The sequence below is a fragment of the Nycticebus coucang genome, chromosome 4 (genome assembly GCF_027406575.1).
Source record: "Nycticebus coucang isolate mNycCou1 chromosome 4, mNycCou1.pri, whole genome shotgun sequence".
Taxonomy (NCBI): Eukaryota; Metazoa; Chordata; class Mammalia; order Primates; family Lorisidae; genus Nycticebus; species Nycticebus coucang.
The window spans coordinates 137,465,897-137,485,483 of NC_069783.1; positions in this window are offsets into that span (position 1 = coordinate 137,465,897).

Here is a 19,587-nt window from a genome sequence, read left to right on the forward strand (position 1 = left end):
TCCAGGACAATATTCCATGGTATATATAGACAAAATTTTATCCATTTATCTGCTGATGGACATTTAGCTTGTTTTTGCCTTTTAGCTATTATGAAAACTTCTGTTATGAACTTTGGTATACAAATATCTATTTCAGTGTCTGTTGCTGGATCACATAATGCTCTGTTAAACATTTTAAGGAACCACCAGTCTGATTTCCACAGAAGGTGTGTGAATTTTGCATTTCCACGAGCAATGTACAAGAGTTCTACTTTCTCCGTACCCTGAGCAATACTTGGTATGTTTCATTTTAAAAATTATACCCTTCCATTAGGTGTGAAGTGGCATTCCATTATGGTTTTGATTTGTATTTCTAATGCGATGATTACTGACTCTGACCATCTTTTTATGTTCTGGTTGACCATTTGTCCATAGTCTTTAGAAATGTGCATTCAAGTCCTTTGCCTGTTTTAGAATTGCATTGTGCTTTTTCATTCATAGACGTTCTTTAGATATTCTAGTTGCTAATCGCTCATTGGGAATATAATTTGAAAATAATTTTCCTATTATGTGGTTACATTTTTACTCCCTTCACTGTGTACTTTGAGGCACAAAAATTTTCATTTTGATGAAGTGCAATTTATTAATTTTTTTTTTAGGATTTTTTTTCTGCAGTTTTTGGCCAGACCCAGGTTTGAACCCACCACCCCCAGTATATGGGGCTGGCACCCTACTCCTTGAGCCACAGGCGCTGCCCCAATTTATTTATTTATTTTTTTCCCTTTTTATTTTTATTAAATGTTTTATACATAGATCATAAATACCTTTATGCCAATTTCAATGTGTTGATTATTTGTACAAATTGGAGTGCTCACATCATACTAATCAGCATAGCTTTCACCTCATTTACTCAATTATAGCATTAGGACATTTATGTTCTACACATGATAGAACCAACGTGTACTTGCAATGTGCTCCATAGTTGTGGTCCCCCTGCTATCCCCTAGTACCCCTCCCATCCCCTCACCATTCCTCTCCCTCCCCTTCCCTCCTTCATCCTAGGTTAAAGTTGTGTTTCATTTTTCATATGCAAGTGTGAGGGATTATAAATTGGTTTCACAGTAGTACTGAGTACATTGGATACTTTTTTTTCATTCCTAAGATACTTTACTAAGAAGAATATTTTTCAGCTCTATCCAAGTAAGCATAAAGGAGATAAAGTCTCCTTTTTTTTTACTGCTGCATAGTATTCCATGGTATACCTATACCACAATTAATTAATCCAATCATAGGTCAGTAGGCACTTGGGCTTCTCCCATGACTTGGCAATTATGAATTGAACTGCAATGAACAATCTGGTGAAAATCTCTTTATTGCCAAATGATTTTTGGTCCTTTGGATATATACCTAGAAGAGGAATTGCAGGATCAAACGGCAGGTCATTTAGACATTTAGATCCCTGAGTGTTCTCCAAACTTCCTTCCAAAAGGAACATACTAGCCTGCATTCCCACCAGCAGTGCAGAGGTGTTTCCTTTTCTCCACATCCACGCCAACATCTATTGTTTTGGGATTTTATGATGTGGGCTACTCTTACTGGAGTTAGATGGTATCTCAGATTTATGAGTGTTTGCATTTCTCTGATGATTAAAGATGATGAGCATTTCTTTTATGTGTCTGTAGGCCATGTGCCTTTCTTCTTCAGAGAAGCTTCTGTTCATGTCTCTTGCCCACAATGAGATGGGATCACTTGTTTTTTTGATTAGTAACAAGTTTGAGTTCTCTGTGGATTCTGGTTATTAGACCTTTGTCAGAAGTATAACTTGCAAAAATCCTCTCCCCTTTTGAGGGCTGTCTATTTGCTTTACTTAGTGTGTTCTTGGCAGTGCAGAAGCTTTTCAATTTGATCAGATCCCAGTAATGTATTTTTGATGTTGATTCAATTGCCCGGGGTGTCTTCTGTATGAAGTATTCTCCCAGGTCAATTTTTTCAAGTGTTTCCTCTGAACTCTCTCTAAGAATATTTATAGTTTCATGTCTTAAGTTTAAGTCCTTTAACCAGTAAGAGTCAATTTTTGTTAGAGGAGAAAGATGTGGGTCCAGTTTCAGTCTTCTACAAGTTGCCAGCCAATTCATCCAGCACCATTTGTTGAATAAGGAATCTTTCCCCCAATTTATATTTTTAATAGGCTGATCAAAAATCAAATGACAATAAGTGTCTGGGTTCCATACATCTACCTCTCTATTTTTGTGCCAGTACCATGCTGTTTTGATCTCTATTGATTTATAGTATAGTCTGAAGTCTAGAAGCATGATTTTTTTGTTAGAGGAGAAAAGTGTGGGTCCAGTTTCAGTCTTCTATAAGTGGCCAGCCAATTCATCCAGCATCATTTATTGAATATAGAATCTTTCTCCAAATTTATATTTTTAATTGACTTATCGGAAATCAAATGACGATAAGTGTCTGGGTTCACCTCTTGGTCTTCAATTCTGCTCCATACATCTACCTCTCTATTTTTGTGCCAGTACCATGCTGTTTTTATCACTATCAATTTATAATATAGTCTGGAGTCTGGAAGCGTGATTCCTCCCGATTTATTTTTATTTCTGAGTAATGTCTTGACTATTTGAGGTCTTTTCTGTTTCATATGAAATGACGTACTAATTTTTCCAGGTCTTTAAAATATGAGAGAGGTGCTTTAATAGGGATCGCGTTAAATCTGTACATTGCTTTAGTTAGTATAGACATTTTAACAATGTTGATTCTTCCCAGCCATGAGCATGGTATATTTTTCCATTTGTTAATGTCTACAGCTATTTTTTTCTCAGTTTCATAGTTCTCTTTATAGAGATCTTTCACGTTCTTAGTTAGATACACTCCCAGATATTTCATCTTCTTTGGCACTGCTGTAAAGGGAATAGAATCCTTGATTGTTCTTTCCACTTGATTATTGTTGGTGTATATAAAGGCTACAGATTTATGAGTGTTAATGTTGTATCCTGAGACATTACTATATTCCTTGATCACTTCTAGGAGTTTTGTAGTTGATTCCCTGGGGGTTTCCAGATATATAATCATATCATCTGCAAAGAGTGACAGTTTGACCTCCTCTAGTCCTATTTGGATCCCCTTGATTGTCTTCTCTTGCCTGACTGTGTTGGCTAAGACTTCCATTTCAATGTTAAAAAGCAGCAGAGACAGCAGGCATCCTTGCCTGATTCCTGATCTGAGTGGAAATGATTTCAGTTTTACTCCATTCACTATGATATTGGCTGTGGGTTTGCTGTAGATGGCCTCTATCAGTTTAAGAAATGTTCCTTCTATACCAATTTTCTTAAGAAAGGATGCTGGATATTGTCAAAAGCTTTTTCTGCTTCAAATGAGAGAATAATATGGTCTTTGTTTTTTAATTTGTTTATGTGATGTCTTACATTTATGGATTTACATATATTGAACCATCCTTGGGACCCTGGGATGAAACCCACCTGGTCGTGGTGTATAATTTGTTTGATGTGTTGTTGGATTCTGTTTGCTAGGATCTTATTGAATATTTTTGCATCAATATTCATTAGAGATATTGGTCTATAATTTTCTTTTCTTGTTGGGTCTTTTCCTGGTTTGGGTATCAGGGTGATATTTGCTTCATAGAATGTGTTGGGAACTATTCCTTCTTTTTCTATGTTTTGGAAAAGATTAAGTAATATAGGTACTATTTCCTCTTGAAAGGTTTGGTAGAATTCTGATGTAAACCCATCTAGTCCCAGGCTTTTCCTTTTGGGGAGATTTTTTATAGTTGATGCTATATAGGCTTGTTCAACATTTCCACTTCTTTCTGGCTAAGTCTGGGAGGGTGACATGTTTCCAAGTATTGATCTATTTCCTTCAAATTTTCATACTTCTGAGAGTAGAGTCTTATGTAGTATTCATTAAGGATTTGCTGAATTTCTGAGGAGTCCATTGTTATTTGGCCTTTATCATTTCTGATTGATGAAATTAGGGATTTTAGTCTTCTACTTCTGGTTAGGTTAGCTTATGGTTTATCTATTTTATTGACCTTTTCAAAAAACCAACTCTTTGGTTGGTTGATCTGTTGTATGATTCTTTTGTTTTCAATTTCATTTTGTTCTGCTCTAATTTTAGTTATTTCTTTTCTTCTGCTGGGTTTAGGGTTGGAAAGTTCTTCTTTTTCCAGTTGCTTGAGGTGACCCATTAAGTTATTGACTTCCTCTCTTTCCATTCTCTTGAGGAAGGCTTGCAATGCTAAAATTTTCCTCTTATGACTGCCTTTGCTATATCCCAGAGGTTCTGATAGTTCATTTCTTCATTATAGTTTTTTCCAAAAAATTGGTAATTTCCTTCTTAATCTCATCAATGACCCAGGTATCATTCAGCATGAGGTTATTTAGTTTCCATGTTTTTGCATGCATGTGGAGATTCCTGTTGTTACTGAGTTCAACTTTTATTCCATGGTGGTCTGAGAAAATACAAGGGATGATTTCTATTCTTTTAAATTTGCTTAGGTTAGACTTGTGACCTAAGGTGTGATCAATTTTGGAGGATGATCCATGGGCTGATGAGAAGAATGTGTATTCGGTTTTGCTAGGATGAAATGTTCTATAGATGTCTATTAGATGAAAATGTTGAATGGTTAAGTTTAATTCTAAAATTTCTTTGCTTAGCTTCTTTTTTGAAGATCTATCCAACACTGCCAGAGGAGTGTTAAAGCCTCCAACAATTATGGTCCTGGGGAAAATCAAATTGCTCATGTCAGTTTGAGTTTCTCTTATAAATTGAGGTGCATTCTGGTTGGGTGCATAGATGTTGATGATTGAAATCTCATCATGTTGAGTGTTGCCCTTAACAAATAAGAAGTGATCATCATTGTCTTTTCTTACTTTGATTGGTTTAAAGACTATTGTATCTGCGAATAAACTTGCAACACCTGATTTTTTCTGATTTCCATTTGCCTGAATTATAGATGACCATCCCTTCACCCTGAGTCTATGTTTATCTTTTAAGGTAAGGTGAGATTCTTGAATGCAGCAGATGTTTGGCCTGAGTTTTTGTATCCAGTCAGCCAACCTGTGACTCTTTAGAGGGCAATTCAAGCCATTCACATTAATTAAGAGTAATGATAAACCCGACAGTTTTGGGTATCGAGTTTTTTGAAATTCCAGTGGACATTTTTAATCCTTTTGCCACTATGGAAGTTAGAATTTGATCAAAAGTTTCTGAGTGATTTTACTTTGGCGGTGGAGGATTGTGTTTTTAATTATGGAGATAGGTCTGAGAATATCCTGGAGAGCTGGTTTAGTTATGGCAAATTTCTTCAACATGTCAATGTCGTTAAAGTATTTAATATCTCCATCACAGATGAAACTCAGTTTATCTGGATAAAGATCCTGGGTTGAAAGTTATTTTGTTTAAGGAGATTAAGGGTCGATGACCACCCTCTTCTAGCTTGAAAGGTTTCAGTGGAGAGATCTTCAGTCATTCTAATGTTCTTACCGTTGTATGTAATGGTTTTCTTACATCTTACGGCTTGAATTTTCTCCTTCATATTAACTTTAGTGAAATTAATTATAATGTGTCTATGAGAATTTTTATTTGGGTTGAGTCATGCTGGTCTTCTAAAACTGTCTGCTATCTAAATTTCAGAATCTCTGGGCATGTCTGGGAAATTCTCTTTAATAATTTCATGAAGCAAAGCATCTGTATCCTTCACAGCAACCTCATCACTTTCAGGTATTCCTATAAGGCGAATATTAGACCTCTTTGAATTATCCCAGAGCACTCTGAGAGAATGATCCATTTTTGTTCTCCACTTTTTTTCCTCTTTGAGTGTTTGGGAACATTCAAAAGCTTTGTCTTCAATATCAGAGATCCTTTCTTCTGCCTGCTCCATTCTGTTACTGAGGGATTCTACTGTATTTTTTAGATCTTTGAGGACTGCAAATTTTTGCTTTAATGTGTCAAAATCTTTGGTCATTTTGTCTTTAAATTCATTGAATTCTTTATACATCTTTTGAATTTCTGCTTTAAATTCTAATTTCATCATTTCCTCCATTTTGTTGATCTTATTTGCTATCCAAACTCTGAACTTGACTTCTGACATCTCAGCCATTTGTTTGTGAATAGGATCTTGTGCTGTGTCTGCTTTATCATTTCTTGGGGAAGTTGATCTACTCTGATTGTTCATATTGCCAGAGTTTTTCTGCGGATTCCACCTCATGATTGTTTTTCACTGTTGGCCCTAGCGGGGCCTAGTGGTCTGGTAAAGTGAGATTGGATTGGAGTTTCTTGGAGTTGTGGTTAACCAGCCCTTTGTTAAGGATCTGGGACTGATGACTACAGCTTTTTCCCCTTTAGCTTTGTGAAGGACCTGTAAAGTATTACAGTCTGAGGCTGGGGAAACCTGCTTGGTATGGTGGGGTTAGATGGCTCAGTCTTGTATTCAATTGGTTCTTGTCTGATCCTGGTGGATCAGTGACACTGGTGAAGTCTTAGCTCAGACACGAGAGGGAGCGTGCAGTTAAGATGGCCACCAGCATGCGCACCGCTGCCCCAATTTATTAATTTTTTTATATTGCCTCTGCTATTGGTGCCATATCCAAGAAATCATCATCAGATCAAATGCCACAAAGTTTTACCATTTCTTTTTATTAGTTCTTGCTGTGGTGTTTAGATCTTTGATCCATTCAGAGTTTTTCTTCTTGTATATAGTGTAAGGTAAGAATCCAGCTTCACATATTTACATTCAAGTGTCTGAATTTCCAAGCACTGTTTACCAAAAAGCCTGTTCTGGTCCCATTCGTATACCTTCTAGAAATTATGTGAGTTGAATCTGAGGGTTTACATGTGGACTGCCTAATTCTATTGTTCTATAGGTCTATACTTGTGCCAATAGCACAATGCTTTGATTACTGTAGCAAATTCTGTAGCAAATTTTGAAATTGAGAATTTTGAATCCTCCAGAATGATTCTTTTTTCTTTGCTTCTTTATTTTTTTTATTAAATCATAAACACATAGATCATGTATCCATTAATGCATTTATGGGGTACAATGTGCTGATTTCATATAGAATTAGGAATGCTTACATCACACTGTTAATATATACCTCATCTCTTTTACTTACTTATTGTGTTAAGACATTTATACTCTATACTAATACATCCGACATGTACCCTTGCAGTATGCACCATTGGTGTGATCCCACCATTCACCCTCCCTTGATCTGACCTCTCCCCTCCCTAACCAACCCCCCTCCTCCCTCCTTCATCTTGGACCATAATTGTGATCTATTCTTCATATGAAAGTGTGAGTGATTGTAAATTGGTTTCATAATAGTACTGAGTACATGGGATATTTTTTCTTCCATTCTTGAGATTCTTTACCAAGAAAGATATGTTCCAGCTCCATCCATGTAAACATAAAAGAGGTAAAGTCTCCATCTTTTTTAAGGATGCATAATATTCCATGATATACATATACCACAATTTATTAATCCATTCATGGGCTGATGGGCACTTGGGCATCTTCCATGACTTGGCTATTATGAATTGAGCTGCAATGAACAATCAAGTGCAAATATCTTTGTTACAAAGTGATTTATAATCTTTTGGATATACACCTACTAGAGGAATTACAGGATCAAATGGCAGGTCTACTTTTAGATCCCTGAGTATTCTCCATATTTCTTTCTAAAAGGGGTGTATTAGCTTAGTTGCTTATATATCTCCACAGCTGAGATATCAGCCCAATGCCATTGATTCATTAGGATTTGACAGAGACTAGCTAAATACCGGTGCCATCTAGCCCCACTAGATGGTCCCCACAGATTCAGGCTGTAGTTCTGAATGGGACCTTTGTAAAACTCTAAGGGAAAAGCTGCAATCACCAGTCCCAGATCTTTGGTAAAGGGCTGGTCAATTACAACTCCAGGAGCCCTCAATTCAATTTCACCTTGCCAGCTTCTCTAGCCAAATGGTGAAAAATAATCATGGGACAAAATCAGTGGAAAAACTCTAGCAACATGAAGAATCAGAGTAGATCAACTCCCACAAGGAACGACAAAGGAGACACAACAGCAGGTCGGAAAGGCACAGAATGATTCTTTATCAAGATTGTTTTAGCTATTCAGAGTCCCTTGGTGTTTCACATGAATTTTAATATGGGTTTTTCTATTCCTGAAAAATAATGTATTGGAGTTTTAATAATGATTGCATTTAACCTAAGGATTGCATCTGGCTAGTATTGTAATATTAACAACATTAAATCTTTTGATCCATGACTATGAGATGATTTGCCACGTATTTATGTTTCCTTTAGTCTCTTTCTACAGGGTCTTATAGTCTACATTGTAAAACTCTTTTATACCTTTGGTTAAATTAATCTATAAGTATTTTATTCTTGTTAGTGCTGCTGCAATAAAGATGTTGATTTATTTTTGGTATTGTTCATGATTTGTATAGAAATGCAATAGATTTGGTGTATTGATTTTATATCCTGCAATGTTGATAAATTAGTTTATTAGTTCTAACAAAAATTTTGTGGAATTTTAGGTTTTTCCATGAATATGGCCATGTTATTTGCAGATAATTTTTATCTTTTTTTCCTTTTGAATTTGGATAGCTTTTATTTTTTTTCTTGCCTAATTTCTCTGGATACAACATCCAATATTATTTTTGTCTACAGCCATCCAATCTTAATGTTGCTAATCTCATCATATCTTAGAAACTAAACAGGGTCAGGACTGGTTAGTACTTAAATCAGGAGACTGATATTACTTTGTTATTTTTTTATTATTATTAAGTCATCTGTACATAGATCATGAATACATTTATGCCATTATGGGATTCAATGTGTTGATTATTTGTAAAAATTGGAGTGCTTACATCTACTAATCAACATAGCCTTCACTTCATTTACCCAATTACAGCATTAAGACATTTGTGTTCTACACCTGACAGATCCAACTTGTACTTGCAATGTGCTCCATAGGTGTGGTCCCCCTACTAACCATCCCTCTATTGACCCAACCCCCACCTTCTCCCCTCCCTTCCCTTCCCTCCTTCATCCTAGCCTACAGTTGTGTTTCATTTAATGGAAATGATAAAGTCGTCCTTGATTTGTTTCCCACCTTAAGGAAGGAATTTTCAATCTTTCACCATTGAAGATGATGTTAGCCATGTGTTTTTCATATATGGTCTTTTTTATTAAGTCATAAACACATAGATCATGTATACATCAATGTATTTACGAGGTACAATGTGCTGATTTTAAATAGGCTGAGGAATTTTCTTCTATTCCTTATTTATTGAGTGCCTTTTCAATAAGAGAGGATGTAGAAATTTTTCCAATGTTTTTCATATTAATTTTGTCTTCACTCAATTAATTTGATGTATCAAGTTGATTTATTTTAGTGGGGTGTGCTCTTTCTGCATTCTGGGAATAAATCTCACTTAGCCATAACGTATAATCCTTTTAATATGCTGCTAAATTGTGTTTTCTAGTATTTCACTGAGTATTTTGCATCATATTCAAAAGGGCTAATAGTCTGTAGGGGTTTTTTTCTCCCTTTTTTTGCGTATTTTTGTTATCAAAGTAATAGATGAATTAGAAAATTTTCTCTTCAATTTTTTTTAGCTATTTGAGAAGACTTGGTATTAATTATTTTTTACATATTTGGCAGAATTCACTAGTTAAGCAATATGGTAGAGGGCTATCCTGTGTGGATTTTTTTTTTAACTTTTACTTGACACATAGTAATTAATTTATGGGATACAGAGTGATATTTTGATACAATAAATCAGGGTGATTACCACATCCATCGCCTGAAACATAATTTCTTTGTGTTGAGAATATTAAAAATCATCTCTGATGGCTTTTTGAAAATATAAAATCAATTGATATTAACTATATTCACCCTATAGTGCTAGGGAACATTAGAAGTTATTTATCCTATCTTGCTAAATGTATGCACTAACCAATCTTTCCCTCTCCTCTCCCCTTGCCCTTCACATTCTCTGGTAACCACAACTCTACTTTTACTTCTAAGAGCTCGACTTTATTTTTATAGCTCCACATTGTGAGCAAAAACATGTGGAATTTATCTTTATTGGCCTGACTCATTTTACTTAAGATCATATCCTCCAGAGTCCAGGGGTCCTCAAACTTTTTAAATAGGGGGCCAGTTCACTGTCCCTCAGACCATTGGAGGGCTGGACTATAGTTTAAAAAAAAAATCTATGAACAAATTCCTATGCATGCTGCACATACCTTATTTTGAAGCAAAAAAACAAAATGGGAACAAATACAATCACACCACCTCATGTGGCTCGTGGGCCATAGTTTGAGGACTCCTGCTCTAGACCCAGCTATGGTGCTACAAATGGCAAGATTTCATTATCTTTATGGAATAGTATTCCATTGTGTGTGTGTGTGTGTGTGTGTGTGTGTGTGTGTGTGTGAGAGAGAGAGAGAGAGAGAGAGAGAGAGAAACCTCTCTACTGTTTTCCATAATAGTTATACTAATTTGCATTCCCACTCACAGTGTATAGGAGTGCCCTTTTTTCTGCATCCTCACCAGCATTTACCATTTTTTCTTTTACTAATAGTTACTCTAAGTGGGGTAAAATAATATCTCATTGTGAATTTGTTCTTATGATCCTTGATGATTAGTGATCTTGAACATTTCTTCATATACCTGTTGGTTATTGGTATGTCTTCTCTTTAGAAATGCTTGTTCTGATCCTGTGGTTGTTCTATTTATTCTTCATTCATTTCTTCCTCTCCTTGTTTTCTTTCCAGCTTGTTTTTTATATTTGGAAGTGGTAATGTTTAATTCCTTTCTCTTTCATTTTTGTATATATGCTCTCCCAGTGAGTCTTACACTTCCATGTGTTTTCATGAGGGTAGATATCAGCCTTTCACTTTCAGATGTAGGATTCCATTAAGCATTTCTTGTAGGCTTGGTCTAGTGATGATAAATCTCTTCAGAGTTTGCTTTCCTGGGAAAGACTTCATTTATCTTTCATTTCTAAATGGTAACTTTGTTTGATATAGTATTCATGGCTAAGAGGGTTTTTTTTTAACTCCAGTAGAGTTAATATATGTGTATCATCTCATTTCCTCCTAGCCCACAAAATTTCTGCTGAGAAACTTTCTTTGATTCTAATGAGGATTACCTTGTATGTCACTTGACACTCTTTTTATTGTTGTTGTTCTTTCTAGAATTCTTTTTTCTTTTTGTCTTTGATTTGTGATAGTGGGACTATGCTGTAAATAGAATAGGATTTTTTTGTTGTTGAATCCATGTAGGAAATGAGATTCCTGCATCTAAATATCTATCACTCTCCTAAGACTTACGAATTTTCAGCTATTATTTACTAAATAATTTTTCCATAACTTTTCCTACTTTCCCTCCTTGTAGAACTCCCAAAATGTGAAAATTTATTCACTTAGTGGTATATCATATGTCATATAGGCTTTCTTTATTCATTTTTATTCTTTTTTTTTTTTTCTTTACCTGGCTGGCTTATCTCAAAAGATCTGTCTTCAAGTTCAGAAGTTATTTGTTCTGCTTGATCTAATCTGTTGCTGAAGCTCTATTGTACTTTTATTTTATTCATGGAATTCTGCAACTCTAAAATTCCTTATTTCTTTTTTATAATACCTATATTTGTTGACTTTCTAAATCACATCATGAATCAATTTCCTGGTGTTTTGAATTGTCCTTGTCTTCTTGAATCTTTCTGAGATTCCTTAAGATCATTTAAAAAAGCCTCCTCAGTAATTTCATAAATTTTCCTCTCTTAAGGGTCTGCTACTAAAGAATTATTGTGTTGTTTTGCAGCTGTAATGTTTCCTTACCGTTTTGATATTTCCTGCGTCCCTATGTGGGTATCTATGCATCTTCTGATTTTATGGAGCAGCTTTTCGGGGACTTTGGCCTGTGGATGCAACTACAGTGTCAGGTGACCAGACTGTTCTGACTTTGGTTCTCAGTGGGTACAGTATCTCAGCCTCTGCATAATTTCCTCAGCTCTCATTAATATCAGAGATGCCTGTAATTCCTCACTGGCCTAGGCTGCAGTTGTTTGTGGAGGCTGTGGTGCACCTTTGTTGGGAATGGTGACCCTTGACAGGCTGATCCTTTGGGGCCATAAAGGTGCATGTGGGCACCCTGTGAGCTTTTCAGTAGTGGTGACTACTGAAAGGTGACTCATATGGGCACCAGCTGTGGTAGTAGCAAACCCCAGGTAGGTCATTTCTTGGGCCCATGGGCATCTCACAAGTGTGCTGGGAGTGACAGAGGTGTTCCATTTGCTGACTAGTCTTTGAGTTCCTAGGCAAAACATGTAGGCATTGCCAATGTTGGTGGAAGGCCCAGAAGTTTCACTCCTCAGGCCACTGAGCAGTGCATATGTGTGGCAGTGGCCCCAGGTGGGCCAGTCCTTGCTACCCTGGGGTGTCCTATGTGGGCACTCAAGATCATGTGGTGGGTGTTGGGTGAGCTTGGTTTCAGCCTCCTGGGGCTGAATCACTGTTGGCAGTGGCTGCCCTGAGCTGATAGCGTTGGGCTCTAGGGAATGTGTGTTTCAGCTCCGTTTATCCTGGAGATAGCCTCCCTGATGAGCTAGGGCATCTATCCCCAGAGTATAGTGCACTGCATGGACTCAGGTGCTTGTAATGGTATGGTTGCCCTGCTAGGTCCAGCAGGTGTCATGATACTGTAGCCAGCTGGTGGATGAGGAGGTATGTCAGTAGTATTCTGAGTTGTGGATGTGCTGGGTCTACTGGGCCTTGGGGAAGGTGTCCTTGTGGTAGCTCTGCTCTCCAAATGATACCCTGCTGTAGCAGCATGGGTCTTAGGGGTGGGAAGGTCCCTGCATGAACTTCCTTTATGTAATAATGTAGTCTTATGGAGTCCAGGTAGCTTCCTATACTAAGCTCAGGGCCTGTGTGGGCTGAGTGGACATCCTACAGCTTGGATTGCAGGCCTCTGTGGTGGGAATGTGGATTGCTGAGGTCCTCCTACTTACCATTTCCCCAAAATAGGGGTCCTTCTTGGCTCTGAGTTGACCCTGACAAATCTTCGCCATCTTGTGTTTCCATGCTTCATAGAGTCTTTTTCACTGCCTGACTGAATTTCAGTTTTCTCCCCTAGATAGTCTGTTTAATGTTTGGTTATTTATTTACTATTTTCGTCCTTGTTGTGGATAAAGCAAATGCTGATCACCTCTAGTTAGCTATTTTGATCAGACCTTCTCAAGGTGTTTACTGATTCAACTTCCTTACTAGTTATATGTCTACTTTTATATTCTATCCATTTAGGATTTACTCTTAGTAGACTGTGTTTTTCTAAGAATTAGTCCATTTGTTTCAGGTTAACCGATTTGTTGACATTCAAGTGCTCACAGTATTCTCTTACATTTTTTTTATTTCTATAAAATTAGTAATAATGTCCTCCAGTTCGTTTATTTGTTTTTATTTTTTTTATTATTAGGGATTCATTGAGGGTAGAAGAAACCAGGTTATACTGATTGCACTTGTTAAGTATAGTCCCTTTTATAATTGTGTCTTGCCCCCCAAAAGGCATGTCACACAGCAAGAACCCATCATGCTGCTTTCTTCCCTCTCTCTGTTCTTCCTTCCCCCTCTTTCTTCCTTTCTCTGCTCTCCCCACCACCCCCCCACTGTGTACTAGGTCATTAATTGTCCTTACATCAAAATTGAGTACATAGGATTAATGTTTCTCCATTACTGTGATGCTTTACTAAAAACAATGTGTTCCACTTCCATCCAGGTTAATACAAAGTATGTAAAGTCTCCATCTTTTTAATGGCTGAATAGTATTCCATGGTGTACATATACCACAGCTTGTTAATCCATTCCTGGGTTGATGGGCATTTAGGCTGTTTCCACCTTTTGGTGATTGAAAATTGAATTGTGATAAACAGTCTAGTGCAAGTGTCCTTATGGTAAAAGAATTTTTTTCCCTTCTTGGAAGATTCCCAGTAATGAAATTGCAGGATCAAATGGGAGGTCTAGTTTGACTTCTTTGAGGGTTCTCCGTACTTCTTTCCAAAAAGGTTGTATTAGTTTGCAGTCCCACCAGCAGTGGGAAAGTGTTCCCTTCTCTCCATATCCATGCCAGCATCTGCAGCTTTGAGATTTTGTGATGTGGGACATTCTCACTGGGGTTAAGTGATATCTCAGGGTAGTTTTGATTTGCATTTGTCTGATGATTAGGGATGAAGGGCATTTTTTCATATGCTTGTTAGCCATTTATGGTTATATACTTTGATTTTCTTCTCATTTTCTTTTGTATATTTGGTAGATATTTTGTTTCTGATTATCATGAGGATAGCCTACCCAAGATTTCATACAGCATTCTAAAGCTATAGCTACCTGTTTCAAATTGATGTTGACTTAATGTTACTCACAACAAAAGCCCTGTTTTTATGAATCTCAGACCTCCTCTTTATGTTATTGACGTCACAATAACATAAATATTTTATATGTATGTAGATTTTAAAAATAGATTTTAGAATTTTTATTTGAGAGAGAAATGCAGTCATTCATTCAAGTCTTTATTGACTGGCTCTCTGAAGGCTCCATTCTTCACTTTTTTGGCTAGACTACAGATCAGCCTGAGTGAAAGTTTGGGATCATCTCAGGACTTTTCTGAATGTGTTTCTTGGCCAGCCAGTCACATGTCTTTCTAAATTACCCCCATGTGTATTTGCTCTTGAATATCCTAATAAATTTTCTAATGAATGTCTAATGTCCCAGTTAAATGTCCCAAGATTCCCATTTCACCTTCTTCTTTAGGATTTAGATGTTCTACTTCATGTCTTTACCTAGAAGGTCTTACCTCAGGTATCAGTGTGTTTGGCGTCTCTCTGTAGCCTTTACAAGCAGGCCTGGTGCTTTCATTAGTTATGAGATACAGAGATGATGAGTCAGTCCTCCAGCGATTTGCCCCAGCCAGATTAGAGCAGACATATCTAAAAATTTACTTTTCTGCTTTCAATTTGAATAGGGAAACTGGGAACTAGATTTCCACCACTTGAGACCAAGACTATGTCCTTCCTGGGAAAGGGATGGGGCAAAGTCAAATTAAAATACCACAAAATTTTCTACTGTTTTGGAGACATCTTTTTCTTGACCAGGCAATTTCTTGGCTGCTGGTAACCTCTGACTATTCTCATAAAGCTGTTTCATAAAATGTTTTGATATTTCTATGGGATAGGAGAGTTTAGAATATCCTCTTCCACTAGTTAGCTGACCACCTTATTTTTACAATGAAGTCAGTTAGGGTGATGCACCTGTGTCCCCTTAGGTCACCACTGGAGGTTTTGTTGGGGATCACTTTATCTTCTACCTAAGTCTGGGGTTTTGACTTTCCGAGGGCTCACCTGATCTTGTGGGCAGTGGGAAGTTTCAAATCTCAGCATCTTTTTCTTTGGCTCCTTCAGATTGTGCAGCTTCAGTTCCTCCAGTTCCTATAGCTGTGTACTCAGATACTCTCATCTAATACCCAGGAACAGAGGGAAGGGGGAGGTAGAGTGAAAATCTCAGAGACATTGGGGTCTGCAGTTCCTGGATGTCGACCAGTCTGGGACTAATTAATGAAATAAAAGTTGTGCACTCAAAGAGGAGCATGCTCTCCTACATTCTCTGGGAGGTTTATGTAGAAATTTGATGTGAAACTGTTTTTGCAAATGTATGGACCTGTGTTAGACCCTGTGGACAGCTCCTCCCATCTCTTGCACCCTGTCTCTCTGCTGGAGCCACAATGGCCTTCTATGTGTTATCATCAGCGTATACTGGGTTCCTTAAATAATTGCCTACTGAATAAATGAATGAATGTTAGTAACACTAAGAATAAGACACTATTATTTGTAGATCATTCCTACAAGAGGAGAGATTAGAGTCCCCCATCCTTGAACTTTCCCTGAGTCTCACCACCATATTTCCTTCTAATTCCACCAGGATCCATAAGTTCACAAAACACAAAATACCAAACTTATTACCAATTTTGCTCAGTTTTTCACCTTCTCACATGTTTTCTCTACCAGCCTTTGTTTCTCAATCTTGCCACTGTTCACATTTGGGTTAAACAATGTTTTTATGGAGGGCTGATGTGCATATTGTAGGGTACTTGGAAACATCACTGGCTTCTACCAACCAAACACCAGTAGCAAACTGTCCTACCCTCCTCCCAGTTGTGACAACCAGAAATATCCCCAGTCATTGTTAATTGTCCACTGGAGGACAAAATCACTCCTGATTTAGAATTATTGACATAATCAATAAATCCATTTTATTAACTCCATACGATTGACTTTTTTTTTTTAAATTTTTTTATTTTTTAAAATTTTTTTTTTAGTGACAGAGTCTCACTTTGTCACCCTGGGTAGAGTGCCATGGCGTCACAGCTCACAGCAACCTCCAACTCCTGGGCATAGGCGATTCTCTTGCCTCAGCCTCCCGAGTAGCTGGGACTACAGGCGCCTGCCACAACGCCCGGCTATTTTTTGTTGCAGTTTGGCTGGGGCCGGGTTTAGAACCCGCCACCCTCGGTATATGGGGCCGGCGCCTTACCCACTAAGCCACAGGAGCCACCCCATACAATTGACTTTTCATCTTTCTCATCCTCCAGATCCACTCTGTCACTGGCCTAGTAGGTTCTATTTCTAATAATGTTTCAACTGTCTCTCCTTTGATTTCTATACTATGGACACTCCCATAGCCATATTTTTTCTTTCCTGGATTTCTCTAATTTATGTAATTTTAAAGAGCTTTCAAATATGAAAACCTGAAAATCTCTCTGCCATGTTTAAAATCTTCCATTTATTTTGAGTAAATGAAACACCAAATCCCAAGATGACATATAAAACAGCCTCACCCCTGCCAAGACTCCACCTCACCACCTTCTGCAAGATGGTATGCACAGCAAATTCTGTCATCTCATAGGGGTCACATGGTCTTAAATGCTACAGAAATGTTACGCCTTCTTATTTATTCTTCTTACAATGTCTGATATATCTAATTTAGAATTAGAACAAGGTCTACTTCCTCTGGGAGACCCAAATATAAAGAATAACATGGCAATTTATATTCAAATTGTAACATTAAGGTGGACTTATTCCTGTCATTTTATTAATTGATTTGTGGTTGTTTTGAATATCCTTTGTTTCTTTACTTCTCTCATATTATTAGTGGGGTTTGGAGATTTTCTGTAATGATGACATTTGAGTTTTTTCTCTTACTTGTTTTTGTGTTGTTTGTTGCCTTTTTTTTCCTATCAGTAACTTTTTATATTTTTGTGTGTTTCCATAATGGTATACATCCTTCTCTTAATTCCAGTCCTAGGACTCCCTTAAGCATTCCTCAGAAGGCCACTCTAGTGCTCCTGAGTTCCCTTAGCTTTTGCTTGTCTGGAAGAGACATTATTTTCCCTTAATTTATCCAGGATAACTTTTCTGTGTATAGTATCCTTAGTTTTCTTTTTCTTTCAACATTTTGAATATATGACATTATCCCCTATCCTAGAAGTTTTCGGCTGACAAATATGCTCTTAGTTCAAGGGAGAGTCTTTTATAAGTGTATATACACTTGTGCTCCTTTTATAATTGTGTCTTTGTGTTTGACTTTTAACATATTGGGATATAATGGAAAGGATCTCTTTACATTGCATCTGTTTGAACATTTCTGAACCTCCAGCATCTGGATGTCTAAATCACTTGCTGTACTCAAGTTTTCATCTATTATTTTGTCAAATAGTTTTTGCAAGCCTGTCATTTTCTTTTAGCCTTTGTAACTCCAAACCTTTGTGAATTTTGTTGCTTTATGCTGTCCTATATATTACACCAATTTTGCTTATTTTTTTTATTATTTTTTATATTTTTGTCTGACAGGGTAATTTCAAAAGCGGAGTATGGCACACCTTTTCTGTATTGAACACAACTACAAGAGGGACTATACGTAATAAATTCAAATATTGTGACCTAGTTTTTGTACCCTCCATTAACCTGAAATGAAAAATTTATCTTCAACCTCTGAGAATATTTCTTCTTCTTGATCTGGTCTATCATTGAATAAAAAACATTTGAAATGTATTTTTTATTTCAATCAATGAATTTTTCTGGTCTGGAATTTCTATTTTATTCTTTTTAATAACATGTATTGCTTTGGTAAATTTCTCATTCAAATCTTGAGTTGTTTTTATGTACATTACATTGTTTTTCAGCATCTTTCTGAACTTCTTTCAAATCAATATATCTATATTTTTATGGGGTTATGTAAAATTCTTTATGATTGGGATGATTGGGATCTGTTGCAGGATTGGTTCCTTTGGAGGTTATACATTTCCTTGCATTTTTATGGTCTTTTTTTTAATAGTTCTTTTTTTATTAAGTCCTTTGTACAGAGACCATAAATACATTTATGCCATTTTCAATGTGTTGATTATTTGTACAAATTGGAGTGCTTACATCATACTAATCAGCATAGCTTTCACCTCATTTACCTAATTATAGCATTAGGACATTTGTGTTCTACACATGATAGATCCAACTTGTACTTGCAATGTGCTTCATAGGTGTGGTCTCCCTACTATTCCCTATTTTCCCTCCCACCCCCACCCCTCCTCTCTCTCTCCCCTTCCCTCTTTCATCCTAGGCTAAAGTTGTGTTTCATTTTTCATATGTAAGTGTGAGTGATTATAAAATGGTTTCACAGTAGTACTGAGTACATTGGATACTTTTTTTACCATTCCTGATATACTTTACTAAGAAGAATATTTTCCAGCTCCATCCATGTAAACATAAAAGAGGTAAAGTCTCCATTTTTTTACTGTTGCATAGTATTCCATGGTATACATATACCACAATTTATTAATCCAATCATGGGTCAATGGGCACTGGGCTTCTGCCATGACTTGGCAATTACAAATTGAGCTGCAATGAACAATCTGGTGCAAATATCTTTATTGCCAAATGATTTTTGGTCCTTTGGATATACACCTAAAAGAGGAATTGCAGGCAAATGGCAGGTCTACATTTAGATCCCTGAGTGTTCTCCAAACTTCCTTTCAAAAGGAATGTACTAGCCTGCATTCCCACCAGCAGTGCAGAAGTGTTTCCTTTTCTCCACATCCATGCCAACATCTACTGTTTTGGGATTTTATGATGTGGGCTACTCTTACTGGAGTTAGATGGTATCTCAGATTTATGAGTGTTTGCATTTCTCTGATGATTAAAGATGATGAGCATTTCTTTTATGTGTCTGTGGGCCATGTGCCTTTCTTCTTCAGAGAAGTTTCTGTTCATGTCTCTTGCCCACAATGAGATGGGATCACTTGTTTTTTTTTTTGTTGTTTTTTTTTTTTTTTTGTAGAGACAGGGTCTCACTTTATGGCCCTCAGTAGAGTGCCGTGGCCTCACACAGCTCACAGCAACCTCCAACTCCTGGGCTCAAGCGATTCTCTTGCCTCAGCCTCCCGCGTAGCTGGGACTACAGGCGCCCGCCACAACGCCCGGCTGTTTTTTGGCTGCAGTTTGGCCGGGGCCGGGTTTGAACCCGTCACCCTCGGTATA